Source organism: Artibeus jamaicensis, unplaced genomic scaffold (assembly GCF_021234435.1).
Source record: "Artibeus jamaicensis isolate MK-2021 breed Jamaican fruit bat unplaced genomic scaffold, CSHL_Jam_final contig_465, whole genome shotgun sequence".
Taxonomy (NCBI): Eukaryota; Metazoa; Chordata; class Mammalia; order Chiroptera; family Phyllostomidae; genus Artibeus; species Artibeus jamaicensis.
In genome coordinates this window covers 24,323,507-24,339,227 of record NW_026521843.1, presented here as the reverse complement: position 1 = coordinate 24,339,227, position 15,721 = coordinate 24,323,507, and the positions used below count along the sequence as shown (strand labels likewise).

Here is a 15,721-nt window from a genome sequence, read left to right as displayed (position 1 = left end):
TATCACTGGATAAAAAGGCAGATCCATTTTCAATTTTTTGAGGCATCTCCATACTGCTTTGTGCAGTGGCTGCATCAGTCTGCATCCCCACCACACTTTAAAAGAGTTCCCTTTCCTCTAGATCCTTGCCAGCACCATTGTTAGTTGATTTATTGATGATAGCCATTCCAGCTGGCGTGAAGTGATGTTTTATTATGGTTTTAATTTGCATTTCTTTGAAGATTAGTGGTTTAGGGACTTGAGCATCTTTTCATATGTCTATAGGTCATCTGTATGTCCTCTTTGGAGAAGTGTCTATTCAGGTCCTTTGCCTGTTTATAATAGGGTTGTTTATTTTGGGGGTGTTGAATTTTGTAAGTTCTTTATAAATTTTTAATATTAACCCCTTATCAGATGTATCAGTGAATATGGTCTCCCATTTCATGGGTTGTCTTTTTATTTTGTTGCTGATTTTTTTTTGCTATGCAAAACTTTTTAGTTTGATGTAGTCCCATTTGATTATTTTTTTCTTTTGTTTCCCTTGCCTAGGGAGATATATCAGATAAAATATTGCTACTAACAATGTCTGCCTGTGTTTTCTAACATCATAAAATGTTCATGCTACCCAAAGCAATCTATATATTCTACATAATTCCTGTCATGATTCTAATGGTGTATTTCACAGAACTAGAACAAATATTTCAAAAATTTATATGGGACTACAAAAAATCCTGCATAGTAACAGCAATCTTGAGAAAGAGGAACAAAGTTGGAGGAATTATGCTACCTAGTATTAAAATATAGTATAAGGCCATAGTAATCAAACCAGCATGGTACTGGCATAAAAACAGACGCACAAATCAATGGAACAGAATAGAACCGAGAAATAAACTCAGACATTTATAGTCAATTAGTATTTGATAGAGAAAGCAAGCACATACAATGGGCTAAAGATAGTTTATTCAATAAAGGGCATTGGAAAAATTGGACAGATATGCGCAGAAAAATGAACTAGACCATCTCCTAGTGGTCTAGTTCATCTTCTACCACAAACAAGAATAAATTCCCAATAGATAAAAGACTTAAATATTAGACCTGAAATCATAAAAATTCTAGAAAAAATCTATATAATATTTTTGAGCATTGCCAGAAAGGTGCTTTATATAGAATGTCTTCTCTCTTGCTAGAAATTCTAGCATCGGTGGAATTACTTTTTATTAAGATTGTTTTCCTGCACATCCCTTTTATGTGATAATTATTCTAGAGAGAGAACAACAGTTTTAGCCACTAATAATGTAGTTAGGATTATTCAGTTTTTTAAAAGTGTTTATTATGTTTTCAGTTGATGGGAGAAATCAAAGCAAAAGGACAGCAATGATCCCTGAGACAGGGAACAAAGACTAAGATGAGAAGAACATATCACTTGCCTCATCACTTGCTTAATATCCCCTTATATTTAAAAGTAAGTGATCATTTGAACAGGCAGGACTTATAGGGAATGATCACCGAATCGACATAATTTTTCCTCCCAGTGTTGTTTTAAACCTCAGTACAAACCTGGACAATAAATGATAAAAGGCAATTATTAGTAGAAACACTGCAGTCATTTGAAGTCATTAACATAGTCTCAACTCAGAATGCAGAATGCCTGGTCCCATATAATGAGCAGTTTAATTTGATATAACATTGAGCCCTTTTCCCTGGGCCCCGCTGGGGGTGGCTGCAGGCTGATGCCTGGCAGGGTGAGGGCTGGGGGGAGGGGTGAAGAAAGGAGGGTGTCTGTTCTCTCCTTGCTGCCTGCTTCCACTGCCCCTCCCCATTCTTGCTAACTCAATCAGAGCTGAGTACTGTAATTGAGTGGAAAAGTAAGAGGGAGAGGACATAAGAAAATGCCAGAAAGCTCTTATTCTTTAGAACCTTGATTTCCTGTAGTCAGACAGGTGTCTAACTTGCTCTCATGGGAACTGTCTTGGGTTCTCAAGAGATCCTAGCAATAGATACATTAAATGATAACTCCCAAGATTCGAGCGATGCATCATGTTTTTCTTTGACTTGCAGTCCCATCTTCTGCATCTCTCTGCTGAGGTCCCATCATGTGCCCGGCGGCCCTAATAGACAGAACCTAACATGACTACACACCAGCTCTCTTGCGCTCATGACCCACATTTAGTCCATGAAAGACAATCAACCCATCTTTTTAATGCTGCTTCTGGTTGTTCACCTAAGTCCCAAACGCAGGTCACAACCCTCTCTCCCTCGTCTAGCTAACTCAAGCGACACTACCAACTTTCACCTTTACCTTTTTGACTATATGTTGGACATGAGGTTCCCAAATTCCAGGAGACCCATTCAAGCCCTCAAGCCCTTCTCAGTAGCTGTAGGTGATGAGGACAGGCAGGGCATGCCATTAATACAGGATCGTCAAGGAAAGCCTCTGTGATAAAGTTACAAAAAAATAGTGTATTGTAAGGACACTGGCAAGTTCACAGCATCCCTGGGAAGTGGAGAAGCACAGTCAGAGCCTGGCCAGAAACAAGGGAAGAAGGGACGGTCAGACTCCATCTCTGCTAGTCCAGTAAGAACACTGCCCACAGATCCATGGGTACCCAGCTTACAGCACTGCCGCATCCACATTGGATAATGCTATTCCTTCCTGAGGGTGCTATGATCACTGCTGTACCTAGGAAGTGGTTGCTGCTGCTGGCCCCACCAGCCTAGAATGCATGCTGCACTCCAGCTTGCCTGCCTCACTAGCCCCCACTGAGAGGCAGAGCTAGGGGTCTGGCTGATGGCTGGTTATGTGCCTACATTCTAGGTACACAGAGGCTAGTGAAAAATGTTACACTATTCAGCATCTGTGGTGAAAAGTCAGCTCTTCTTTAACATGTATTGATTGAACAATAATAATTCCTTAACACCTGCTATCTACCAGGTATAAGTAGGCAGTAGGCCCTGGGGTTGAGCAAGACAATTAGATACAGTCTCCCTCCACCCCAGGCCATAATGAAGCTTCCATTCTAAAGGAAAGTAGGAGGTAACGAGGGATGCTGGGGAAAGTAAAGCATGATAGGGGACTGCAGAGTGAGCAGAGGGAGTTGCCCAAACTCACATGGTGGGGAATTTCCCAAACCAAAAAAGATGACCAAACATTTCAAATAGCTAGAGGTGTCATTTGGAACAAGGTGTCAATGAAAATCACCTGGACACAGTTCCAAAGGTAAAGCTCTCCACCAATTTGACTAAGAGCAGTATGGTTGGAATAATACTACTTTCTCCCAAAGGGACAGTCTGTGGAGGGTGATTTTATTTGAATGCATAATACCAATACGTTTTTTAAAAAAGTTTAGTCATATAATGTTAATTATAGTTATACCTCTTCTACAATGGAATCTTCTTAACGGGATGATAGTTGATGTTGATGTCAGCATTCTCCATACAGGTTTTTATCACTTAGGATTCAGGTCAGATACAGATGGCAAAACCCCAAATAACCATTTCTTAAATAAGGTAGGGGTCTGTCCCTCTCTGATGAACTCGAGTTGGAGATAGCGCTCCGGGGTTGATGCAGCGGCTTTATGGTCACTAGACTTCTATCTATCCCAACGCTGTGTCAGCCTCGGCGTGCTGTGTCTCGTGGACTGTGAAGGCTACTCAAATCCCATGGTCTGCACTCCAGCCAGCCCTGAGGAGGAGGAGGAGGAGAAAGGGACGAAGGGGCCACGGCAGCTGTCTTTTAAGAAAGTTTTCTGGAGATTGTCGCGTAACACTTCTGTTTTCATCTCATCAGGTAGAACTTAATTTACTGCTTATTCCAAGCAGTTAAAACTGAGAGATCTGTAAGAGAATATTGGACTAGATGGTTAGCAGTCTGTAAGTTTTTTGTTTGGTTTTGTTTTCGTTTAAGGCAGCTATTCTCTCTCGGAGGTCACTGCTGTGCTTTCTCTCTTCTCTGCATAGTCAAGCTTTCCACATACTTCCTCGTGCTGTTTGTAAGTTCACGGCCACCTCACCCACCCTCCCCCTCTGTACATACCCTTGGCTTATTAGATTATAAACTTTTGGAGGTCAGAGATGTATCTCCTTTTACTTTTAATCACCCAGAGTCTTCATCTATTATATATATACACACACACACACACACACATGCATACATACATATATATAGTGTATTTTAAATTTAGATTTTAAAATGTAAAAATATCTAAGTTAATAGAGTAACTTCACTGTCACTAATAATGGAAAAATATTCAACTAATCATTGTATCTTTTACTTATTCTTGACACTTTATCTCACCCAGCGAGACTGTAACTGTGGCTCTTGTGATAGAAATAAGGAGAAGCTTTTTCTCTCTGTGACTTTTCGAAAACAGGATGTGTCTGTAAGGGACATTGTGTTGTGACGGCAAACAGAATTGTGGCTCTGGAGACAGAGTGCCCAGATCTCTGGTCTTCTGATCCCAGGTCTGCCTGCTGCTTACAGCCCCGTGACCACAGTGAGTTACGTAGGGTCTCTGTTCCTCTGTTCCCTCACTGCGGAGGAAGTTACAAAAATAGAGGCAGTTACAAGGATGGGTTGCCATATGTCATTTTCAAGTGGACCTACTCCGAAGCTAAGGAAGTTTATATCCAGGGACCCTCATATTCACAGCTCCCCCCACCCCCAACCCTGGGAGAAGTCCTGGCCATATGTTCCCAGGATCATATGCTTTGGCAAAATTTACAATAGTAAGATTTGTTTGTTTGTATTTCTTCTTAACGCAGGCCCCTGAACTGCGTAAGCTTTAGTTCCTACAAAACCTGAAACCAACCCCTGGCAGCTGTGCTCTGACGCAGAAGCCATAAAGGATCCTGCACCAGAGCAACCTGGAACTAAATAACTGATAAGGCAGGGTGCTCCATGTGGGCGTGGCTCAACTGAACCAGAGATACCTGGGTTACCTAGTTTTTGAGAAATGCAGGAACATGGAACACGAACCTCCAGGATCAGAGTCCTTGGGGATGGATCCTGCAAGTCTCTATTTTTACTGGGCGTCTCAAATGGTTTTCCTGTGCCATAAAATGTGAAACACTCTCTTGTAATATCCCTTCCAACTAGAAAATTTTAATGTAAAACTGCACAACCCTGATTCACAAATCACTCATCCAACGAGAAGACTCAGACAGCTGGCCCCTCATGGAGGACTTACCCTTGGCAAAGAATTCCCTGAATTTTGGGAGGGACCAGAAAAGGAGAGATGTGAAGACTTGGGATCCCGCTTTTCAGCCTGCAAAAACCATTTGTCTGACAGGGTTAAGACTGACAAACCATTCCTTTTCCATGGCTATATTTTCAAGAATAAAAAAATTATTCGGCTTCCTCCTTCTACCAGTGAGCCCCCTGGTAAAGACTGGAATGATTCTCTGCACTATGCAATTTTATTAGCTCAGATCAAACTACGGTGTTTGGTGGAGAAAGGAAAGGAAGCTAAGAGTCACTGAGGGTCCCTCTTCCTAAACACAGCGCTAGGAGCTCTACAAATGTTACCTTGTTGAATTTTTACAACAATCCTGCGAGAAAGGTGGCATCCCTATTTTTATAAATAAAAGCATGTTACATAACTTTGCAAAAAAAATCATACATGTGGCAGGAATTTCAACCCAGATACGGCTGAATTCAAGGCCCTTTTTTGCCTCCTTTCTCTAACACCATAGTGCTTACAAATAAATACGGCATTCATTGGTGTGAGAGGTGACATTCAAAGATGAAAACCTTGAAAAGAAATGATAGGCTGTGTCTCAGAACCAATTAATTGCCCGTTTTTAGATCTATTCCTCCCCATGGTAACACATGTTCTTTAAAACACTTGAGTGACTGTGAACACGCTCACACCCTGAACACCGGCTTCCTTTTAGAAAATGGCTCTGAATGATGCTCAAGTCTTCTGATGCAGTCACATTGCAGGGTAAAGAATACACTCCTCTCCCACAGAAAAATGTATCACTGTAATTAAAAGGTTGTGTTTGTGATCTCTTGTGTTTTTAGGCATTTGTGCTTAAACATCAATGCCGTTATGTGTTTAAACATCAATGCCATTACAGACACTCACATCTCTTCAAATGTGCTGGCCACAGAATATCATGGCCCCCATCTCCTAGCGTACCCCTGGGTTCATTCATTCCTGACAGGGCAGGGACCAGAGAAAGGGGTCTGTTTTGGAGAGGTCAATGCACCCAGCACAACTTGAAGGAATTATGTCTCTGAGCCCCTTTCACCCAGCAAGACTTGTTGGTTAGGATTTAACCAATACAATCAGCCTCTTTCATCAAAGCAAGGTTAGGGCAGCCTAACCTTTGATGGCAAAAACCAATTCATTTGGGGAATAGAATAACATTTGGCTTCCTCTCTCAGTGTTTCACAAAGGGTGTTTTTGTTGTTGTTGTCCTAACTATAAATGCTTGCAACCTATTTACAGGCACCAGAGAAAATCTGAATCTAATTAGAAAAAAAAGCAACCATAAAACTACGCAGCTTTTACTTTATGGCCTTTCCTTGTCCCATTTTTCTCCCATCCATCAGTAAAATCAAGTCACTCTGGAAACCTTATCATGGCCCCCCAGTCAGTGTTCACAGCTGTATCAAAAGCTGTGGCATCAGGAAAATTTGCCCTACTGTATTAGTTACTGTCTCATGGGTGGGGGACCGAGGATACAGAGTTACGAAGCAGCTGAGTGGACCGCTATGACCAGACAGACTAGGCGAGGGGTGTTAAATAAGCCTGTGTTTTCCTCCCAATGTTAATGATTTTTAAAAATGATTTCTACATATCCAGGAGTGTTGGGATGCCAAAGTACCTTGTAATCAAAACTGAGGTGGAAACACTTATTTATTACTCACATTTTAGTGATTTTTTTCCCAATTGGAAATAAAAGCAATGTTTTAAGAGATAAGAATGAGAAACCCCTGCTCATCGCCCCTGAAATATGTTCTCTGTTTTTTGACCCTGATGAGAAATTTCTGTTTCCTCGTCTACAGAATGTTTGAAGCATTTACTGCTATTATCTCTGTATCAGAACACCTTGCAGATAACAAAGAGGTACTCAGCCAGGTGACAAAGGGAAAGGTTTTTATGAGTTGGAAGAACATCGATTTCCCACAACCTGATGAAATTTATGATCAGAAAATAAATAGTATAAAAAGAATTTAGGGCTCAGGTTCTAGTGCAGTGATGAATTCATTGTGACCATATGCTTAAACATAAAAAGTCAAAAATGTCATTCTAAATATATAAATTAAAATTAAATACAAAACCCACCAAATCTGACATCTCTTAAACACTTATATTTAGAAGTATTAATTTAGAATTGAATTCCCACCATAAAGGACCTCCAAAATCCACTCAACTATAGTTTAAATGTTTATTCAACAATGACCGCGTGCCTAAATGTTTACGCCTTCTGAACTAGTGGTCTGCACTGATGGAGTTTTCAGGCTTTCCTGACGTTTAATGTGAGTCGGTCAATAATGAAATGTAGCATCCAGTGAAATGAATATAAATTTTCTTCAGAAAGTTTAATGAAGTATAAAAATCATCAAAATCTTTCTCTCACTGAGATCCTTTGGAACTGAATGGAAACAGATATTCTGAAAAAAGGAGAGAGAAGTATATTATGTATTTAAGAGAGTTTTTCAATGAAAAGAACTTCAGCTTTTTCCTAAACAAACCAGTACTTTAATGAATTGTATATTTGATTCGATAGCTTGCAACAGTTGTTTTAAGTTAATGCTTGGATTTAGACACACAAAGATGACTGCCTATTGAAATCTGTTGGAACAGTTAGCTCTGTAAAGGTCATATTGAGTTTAGTTGGCCTCAGCAGTATGTAAACAGGGCATGAGAGTCACTTGGTCCAGCCCAGAACTCCGCTGGTTATGGCTCAGATAACAGTTGTCCTCACTGTGGCAACTAGAACCACTGTAAGCAGGTGGCTGGTTTTGTTTTTCAGTAAAATGGTAATAGTTCATGTGTATGTGAAAGAGGGAGAATGAGTGTAGTGACGATAAATCCTGGGTGCAGGGGCCACTGTATTATCCCCAACCAAGGTATAGCTGAATATGAGTGTAAAAAAATACAGAACCAAGAAATTAGTGCTCAAAGAAAATTAATCAACAGGAAAAAAATGAGAAAACTTTCTAGAAATTGTACCACTGGATTTTTAAAATTTGATGCCAAAATATATGGCTGGAGGAGGCAGACTGGAGTAATAACAGTGCTGGGCACTGATGGCAACAGCCTTTTCCCCTGAGAAATTCTTACTACATTGTGATCATCTCTGGCCTCAGGTACTACCCAAACACGAAACACTCTTGACCTTTTGCTGAAGGAAGAAAAAGGGTCAGCTGGCATGGAAAGCTTTCCTTCCTCTGGCTGAAGATGAACTTGACTGCATTTTTCTCTACTCGGTGCACTTAAGACACATGAGTAGTTTGCCTTGAGTTGAACTGCTGAATTTCAGTAAAGATGTGTGTGAGAGTTTGTGCATGTGCACATGTGTGCCTGCACGTGTACTTGTGTGTGTGTAGGGAAAAATTTGGTCAAGGTGGGAACTGAATGCAAAGACATTGGTTAAAGTTTTAAGGCAAAGAAAGTGCTCAGTAAACATCTGTTTCTGAGTTACAGTAGCTTGGTACACCATAGCGGGTTTCCTGATCAGTTGGGAGCTGTCTGGTTTGCAGTTCAGGTGTCATTGATAAAATATTAAGTGGAAAGAAATTATCCTGTTTTCAATAATGTGAGACCCTAAACAGAGAAGATGAAGTTGATTTACTCACATGTATTCACAGGTTCTAAGAACAGGAAACTACAAAATGTAATTCTCAATCCAGGACTATATCATAAGGTCTGTATCTTTTAAGACAACAGAAACCTCACATTTCCTTCATATCCACGGTATTCCAGCCTACGCAAATGAAGCTTAAAAGGTCATGTTGCTCAAGAAATTCATGTATTTATTTAACGAGCTCTCTGTTTTTGTTTTCAGAGAAAAATAGTATTATATGTTTTTAAACATCAAATGTTACAAATAATGCCTGACGCTGTCATAGCCACCTTGTTTGCTGTAGGTAAAACGTACCCATTGATTAGTCATAACTATATTTTTGGCCCAAAAATATCAGAGAAAATAGTCTGATGACTTTTATTCATTGATTTATTGGTTCATTCATCCTTTCAAATATTTAATGTTTACGTAATATGCAGTAAGTATTAGGTTTGATGATGCAAGTGGAGTGAACAGGACAGACGGTGGAAAGATCATTATGTTAGGAAGTCTGACGTGGTTGAGCACTATTCCGACATGCTCAGAGATCAAGAGAACCTTGTATGTCCTCCATCCCAGTTAGCTTCCTGGAGAGGAAAGAAGTGTACGTTTTCCATAAGATACTCTGCTCTTCTTGATACAGTCGGTATCAGGACAGATGTTAATCTTGGAGGTGGCACCCCACTTTTTGAAGGTTTTCATCCATAGGTTTAGAGAAGACATTGAAGTCTTTTGTTCATAGGAAGTATCAATGAACTTGTTAAAGGAATGCTTGGATCATCTAGTCCAGGGATGATGAAGAGGTGTCATTGCACATCTGAACTCCGACAGTGGCTATTGCTACCCCTGGAGTGGCTGCTACCGGCCATGCTGTGTGCTGATAACAATCTCGTTGAGAGTGCAGGTCTTAGATTCAACCTCAGAATTCATGGCAGGGATTTAAAAACCAAAGGCCCAGCTACCTAAATTACCACATAAAATTAGTGACAGCCTAAATCCTTTGGATTTATTTAAGAGATTTTATTTCTTTTTAGAGAGAGAGAAAGAGAGGGAGAGAAACATTGATCAGTTGCTTTTCACAAGCACCCCAACCTGGGACCTGACCCACAACCCAGGCCTGTGTCCTGACCAGGGATCAAACAGGTGTCCCTTTACTTTGAGGCACAATGCCCAAGCCACAGAGCCACACCAGTCGGCCTTTTGATTTTTTTTTTTTGACTCCTCAATTAAAACCCCAAGTCTGTATTAGATTGCCCACACAGCCCTTTATTTCTCAGGATGTATTTTGTGCCACTTTTCCATACGCATTCAAGCATTCTAAACCCATCAAACAACTTTCACATCCCAGGATGCAACTTGAACTCTTGTGCCACTATCGTTTTCATGTCACTGCCCACTCCTGCGTCACCTTCTAGAAAACCTCCAGCGATCCTTGAAAACTGAGTTTAGCCATCGACTTCTCTGGGAAGCCCTGCTTGCTCCTTCTCATTTCCTTCCTCCCTGTGCAGAGCTGGCCCTGTCTCCTCCCCAAGTGACATCACCCAGCCCCCGCCTCTGTCGAGCTTGTCCATCTATCTTGCTGTCTTCTCCTACACCCAGCTTGAGATTCCCAGGAGGCAAAGATTTGGACTTATCCACTCTGTTTCTCTCTCTCCAGACCAAGCAAGTAGGACTGCAGTCAGTGTTGGTTGAGCAAATGGGTTTAAAAAGGGATGAAAAGCAGCATTCTCATGGAAGTCAAGAGTCCACTTTTCCTCAGCTTCTTCCCCTTTGTGTCTGGAGTCAGGCATTTGGGTAGTTCCTCGATCTGCAGTATTTTGGGCACCATCCAGTTACTTAGGAACCTCTCCATTTTCCCTGGTTTGCTGGAAATAGTTGCCCACCTGTAAAGGATGACTTTAGACGTGCCTGGAAAGCATTCACAGGGGGTGAAAATTATTCTGTTTGAGTCTAATACTGGAAAATCAGAGCCATTCCTTAGGCTCCTTGTTTGATGTCAATTATTTCTTACCAGAACAGGAGGCCTCAGGGCTGACCCATGTGAATTGAGTCTGAACCACAATGTAATCCCCACACCATGGATGCCTTAGCTCCTCCTAATTTCTGTATTTCTTCCACTGTCTATGGATGCTCCTGACAGCGTTGGCCTTAAAACATGCAGTGCCCAGCCCGACACTGATTCCACTTCTCTGCCAAGACTGGGATCTGCACCCTCACCAGCACGGCTGTCCCCAGCAATGGACAGCCCAGAACAGAAATGCCCCCTGCCTCTCCTTTCAGCTGATTCAATCCTAATACATTCATTTGCCTATTAGCTGTGCTGAGAAAATATATTTTTCTGCTTGATCAATTATTCTAATTAATAGAGTTAAGCTATATGAGCACACATTAATTTCTGATTTTAGAAGAACTAGAACATGAGGTATTAGGCTTCATCCTAAAGGATACTCGCTGTAATTCATTTTTCTTTAATGACTAAGAAGGCTTTGGGGACCATATATTAATTTAAGGATATCATTATGAGCATCAATTATTTTCTCATAAATATGAGAAAGTTCAGTTAATTTAATGTCCAGAAAATAACTGCTGAACAACGACCTTGTTGTTTTTGTGCATCTCGTTGTATCATTTGTTTTTAGTTTAATACAGAAAATGGTTCGCTTCTAGATGATTAACATGGTGCTTGTTTATGAGCAACTTTTTTTGTGAAATGTTATGCTAGAGGGAAAATGGACTTTGTATGAATGTGGAACATGGACCCTGGCCTTTGACATCAACAACATGCTATGGAACAGGATAGGGATAGGCTAGGAAGTGGATAAGAATGAAATAAAGAGCAGAACATTGAACATGAACCCTTGGGTATAGGACCTGTTGTACAGAAAGGAATGTAGATGGGACTAGGCACAGGGGACTTGGGTGATCTTTTAAAGTCGGGCGCAGTCAAGGGGAGCGTCACCTATGTATTTTCTAAACTTCTGTGTTTAGGTGCTCCCAGAACATTGCGTTCTCCTTGTAAGTCAATGACCATTTATTCTGGTTTCCTTCTCTGGCCGTCCTCTTCTCTCAGTCTTAGAAATAGGCATGTCCTGGGCTCAGTCCTCATACTCCATCTCCTGTGCTTTTGGCTTTCACTCCTCATTGACTCCACCCAGTGCCCTGGATTGTAATGACCATCCAATAATGCTCAAATGTTCATCTCAGGCTACAGCTCCAAGTTTCAGACTCATATGCTCAACTGGAAAGTCAACATCCCTACTCAGATATACACTAGGCATCTCAAACTTAATATATTCAAAACAAAACAGTTTATTTCTGTCCCCTGGATTCCCTGTCTTAGTAAAGGGCATGTAGGTTCACCCAATTGCTCAGTAGAAAAATCCACTCACACTTGGTTACTTTCTTTTTCATATATCCCACTTTTGATCCATTAGCTAATGCTGCCGTCTATACCATCCCCAAAGATCCCAAATTGGACTGTCTTCTCCCACTGCTAATATCCTAGTGAAAGCCACTAGCAACTCTCTACCCACTGGTCTCTCTGATTTCAACATGCACCTAGGCTTGGGGAAGTGTACTCAGAGTGATCCTCTTTAAACATGACACTCCTCCTCAAAGCCTCCAAGTAGCTCCTGGCAGTCTTAGAACAAATTGTAACAACCTCTCAGTTCTTATATCTCTACCACTTGTTCATTTGGCTCCAGCCACACTGGCTCCTGCTGTTTCCTCAAATACAAATGAGCCAAGTTTCTTCTGACCTTAGGGAATTAGCATTTTCTATGACCTCTACCTGAACTGCTCTTGCCCCACATATAAACGTCTCCCTTATTTTCCCAGAGTTCTGGGCAAATGTTACCGGCTAAGGGAGGCCTACCCTGATCACCTTAAAACCCCTTCTTTGTCATTCTTTATGCAATAACTTGCTTAATTTTTTTCCTAGGGTCTGTTACTACCTAACACTAGATTATATCTTTATTTTCAGTCTTCCCCAGCTGAAAGCACGTTTCGTAAGGGTCAAACTTCATTTCTCTCTCACTAAATGAGTACAGAGGCTCCAGAGGTATCAAGAACTCAGCCTCTTTGACAGTACAGTTGGGCAATGGAGCCTGGACAGCAGGTCATGGTAACCCTGGGAAACTGAGACAGCCCTCTGCTTTCCACATTAAGCCCAGAGCTCCACAGGGTCCCCGTTCATGAAGACAAGAGAAAGTGGGTTGTTGCACACTGGGTGATATGAGGAACTGGTAGATGGGAAGCAGTCATAGTTCTTGAAAGAAGACCTCACACTTGCATGTAAAACAAACATGTTCCACAAATAAACTCAAAATATTTTAATGACCTTGCAAAAAATACTTATACTTTTTACTTTCTCATTACTTATTTATTTCCATGCTTTGAAATAATACAGAAGCTCTTAGAGATAAAAACAAGCCGGGGAATATGTTAAGGTTGTTGACTATATTATGAATAGTAAAGTCCTTACAGGGGTGAAATTTTCCCAAACTCTTTAAAAATTCTGAAACATCACAGACTGTTATGGGTTTGTTTGTTTGTTTGTTTGTTTGTTTTTAGGCGGGGGAGTTGGGATGGGAACAGAACTGAAAATAGAAAAACCTATGGCACATGTAATCATCTAAAAAATGCACTAAGGTTTCTTTTGTTGTTCTTTTCTTCTAGTTGGTGATTCTAAGACAGTAGTTCTCAAAGCCTGATCTGGGGACCCTGACCATCTCGGGGGCTCTTTCAGGGGATCCATAAGGTTAGTGCTATTTTCATAAAATATGGAAATGTTATTTGCCTTTTTTTTTAAAGATTTTATTTATTTATCTTTAGAGGGGAAAGGAAGGAGAGAGGGAGAGAACTGGCCTGCAACCCAGGCATGTGCCCTGACTGGGAATCGAACCGTGGTCGGCGGGTTTGCCTTTTCATTCTCATTTTCTCACAAGCTCACACTGCAGTTTTCCAGAGGCTACGTAGTGTGTGATATTGTGACAGATTAAATGGGAAAACAGATATGAAAATCCAACTATCTTCTCTTAAGCCAGATATTCTAAATATTTGCAAACATGGAAAACAAGATCATTCTTCTCACTAATCTTTTTGTTTTCAAACATGTAGCTATTTTTTTTACAAAAATATACTATTTAAGTTAAGGTGTAATGGGTATATTATTATTTTTGTTAAATAAATAAATATTTAATAAGTTATTAGTTTTAATTTTTAATACAATAAATGTCTGCAAGTATAACCCATATAAGCAAAAGCTCTTTTGATATCTCACTTATTTTTGAGGGTTAAATGGGATCCACAAAGTTTGAGAACTACTGCTCTAAGATACTAAGCTATGAACAAAAGAATTACTAAATATATATTTCATAACTTAAACTTAAGACAATGAAAACACAGTGAAATGCATTTTAATTTGACCACTGTAGTTAAATATATTTTTCAGGACTTCACAAAAAATCATGGTTTTCTATTTGGCATCTACCACATCTTCCTCTTTCTACAAAAGTTTTTAGTATCAACACAATTGTTTAAACTCATTTGCATATCTAGTTAACCAAAGCTTTGCCAACAAAGTTTAAAGTCTACATTATAGCCACGAACACAGGTTTCCCAAACCAAAGTGCCTAAATTTACTCAAGTTCCCTGCTTTATGGTTCTGTTTCTTTAAATTTAAAGTATGGGTAATAGTAGTGCCTAAACCAAAGGGTTGGTAAAAAGGTTAAATAACTTCATACTTATAAAATATCCAGAACAGTGCTAAGGACACTTCGTTAATGTTACTACTATTATAGTTAATATAGAAATATTAGCTACCATTATAATCATTACTGAGAATAATACCAAAATATTATCAGAATCTGTGGAAGAAAAAAGGAAGTTAACATTAAAACTGTAAAAGTATTGGGATTTCAATGTAATTAGAAAAATGAAAGATAAATTTAATCTTACCATTGAGACAGAATCCTTTTCTGAAAATCAAATACGTTTGTTCAGAAGTAAATTTCCCTCTCTGATACTCTATTCAGTAATACGTGATAAGACAATTTTGTGCACGTTATATATGTGCCCCAAAGAAGAAGACAAAGACTTCATAAGCATACCATTTTCCAATAACATCGCTTCCCGGGCCAGGACGCCATATTTAAAATCAGGTGACTGGAGAACAACTGTCAGACAAAGGGTAATGGGAGTCAATGAAAAACAGACTTGTAGGGAGACAGTCTACTGGGAGATCCAGTCTCATCTACAAGGACAGCAGGGGGGATAATCTTAAATGGAATGTCTTAGATCATGTACATTACTTTTATGTCAACACTATAATGGTAAAACTTATATTTTTGGCATATTTTCCATCCTAAGCAGGTTTATGTCTACATCTATATGAAAGATTAATTTATATTAGAATTAGGATTACTAAATGAAGTTTTCAGAGTTTCAGGATTTGATCCAATGTAAGAAGAAAATACAAAGGATCAGAATTGTCTGCATGTCTTATTTGAGGGGATGAGTTTCCTGCCATTACATGTCCATTTCGTTTTGTCAGAAAAAAGTCATAAGTCCACTCAGTTCTACTCTTAACCCATTACATTAATACTCTAATAAACAAACTCATTACCCTTCTATGATAGAAGTCAACTACTGTAAGGGGCAACCTATTTTATATTCTAGATAATTCTTTTTCATTTATTCTACAAATATTTATAGTCTAGAAGACATTCTTCTAGGAATCTGAAATATATCAATGAACAAAACATATAAAATCCCTGCCTTCACATGACATATTATTTTGAGACTAGGCAGATTAATAAATAATAAGTAAGTAAAATATATGTGTATCAAAACATGTTGCATACTATGAAGAAAAATAAAGCAGGGAAGAGGGATAAGGAATATATTGGAATAGAGGTTAGGGGATGTTGGTTAAATATTGAGGGAA

The 15,721-nt window shown here is 39.6% G+C and overlaps 1 protein-coding gene across 6 annotated transcripts in view; it reads left to right on the top strand.

Moving 5' to 3' along the window:
• The window catches only part of SLC8A1 (solute carrier family 8 member A1), a 350,756-nt gene that overhangs the window by 17,381 nt on the left and 317,654 nt on the right, over window positions 1–15,721 (top strand). For 4 of the 6 annotated variants that reach the window (XM_053666911.1, XM_053666912.1, XM_053666914.1 and 1 more), the window contains exon 2: window positions 13,453–13,534. The exons of the other annotated variants lie outside the window; for them this stretch is intronic. The gene's annotated coding sequence lies outside the window, so the exon portion shown is untranslated. The remainder of the gene's footprint in view (window positions 1–13,452; window positions 13,535–15,721) is intronic. 6 annotated transcript variants of the gene reach the window in all.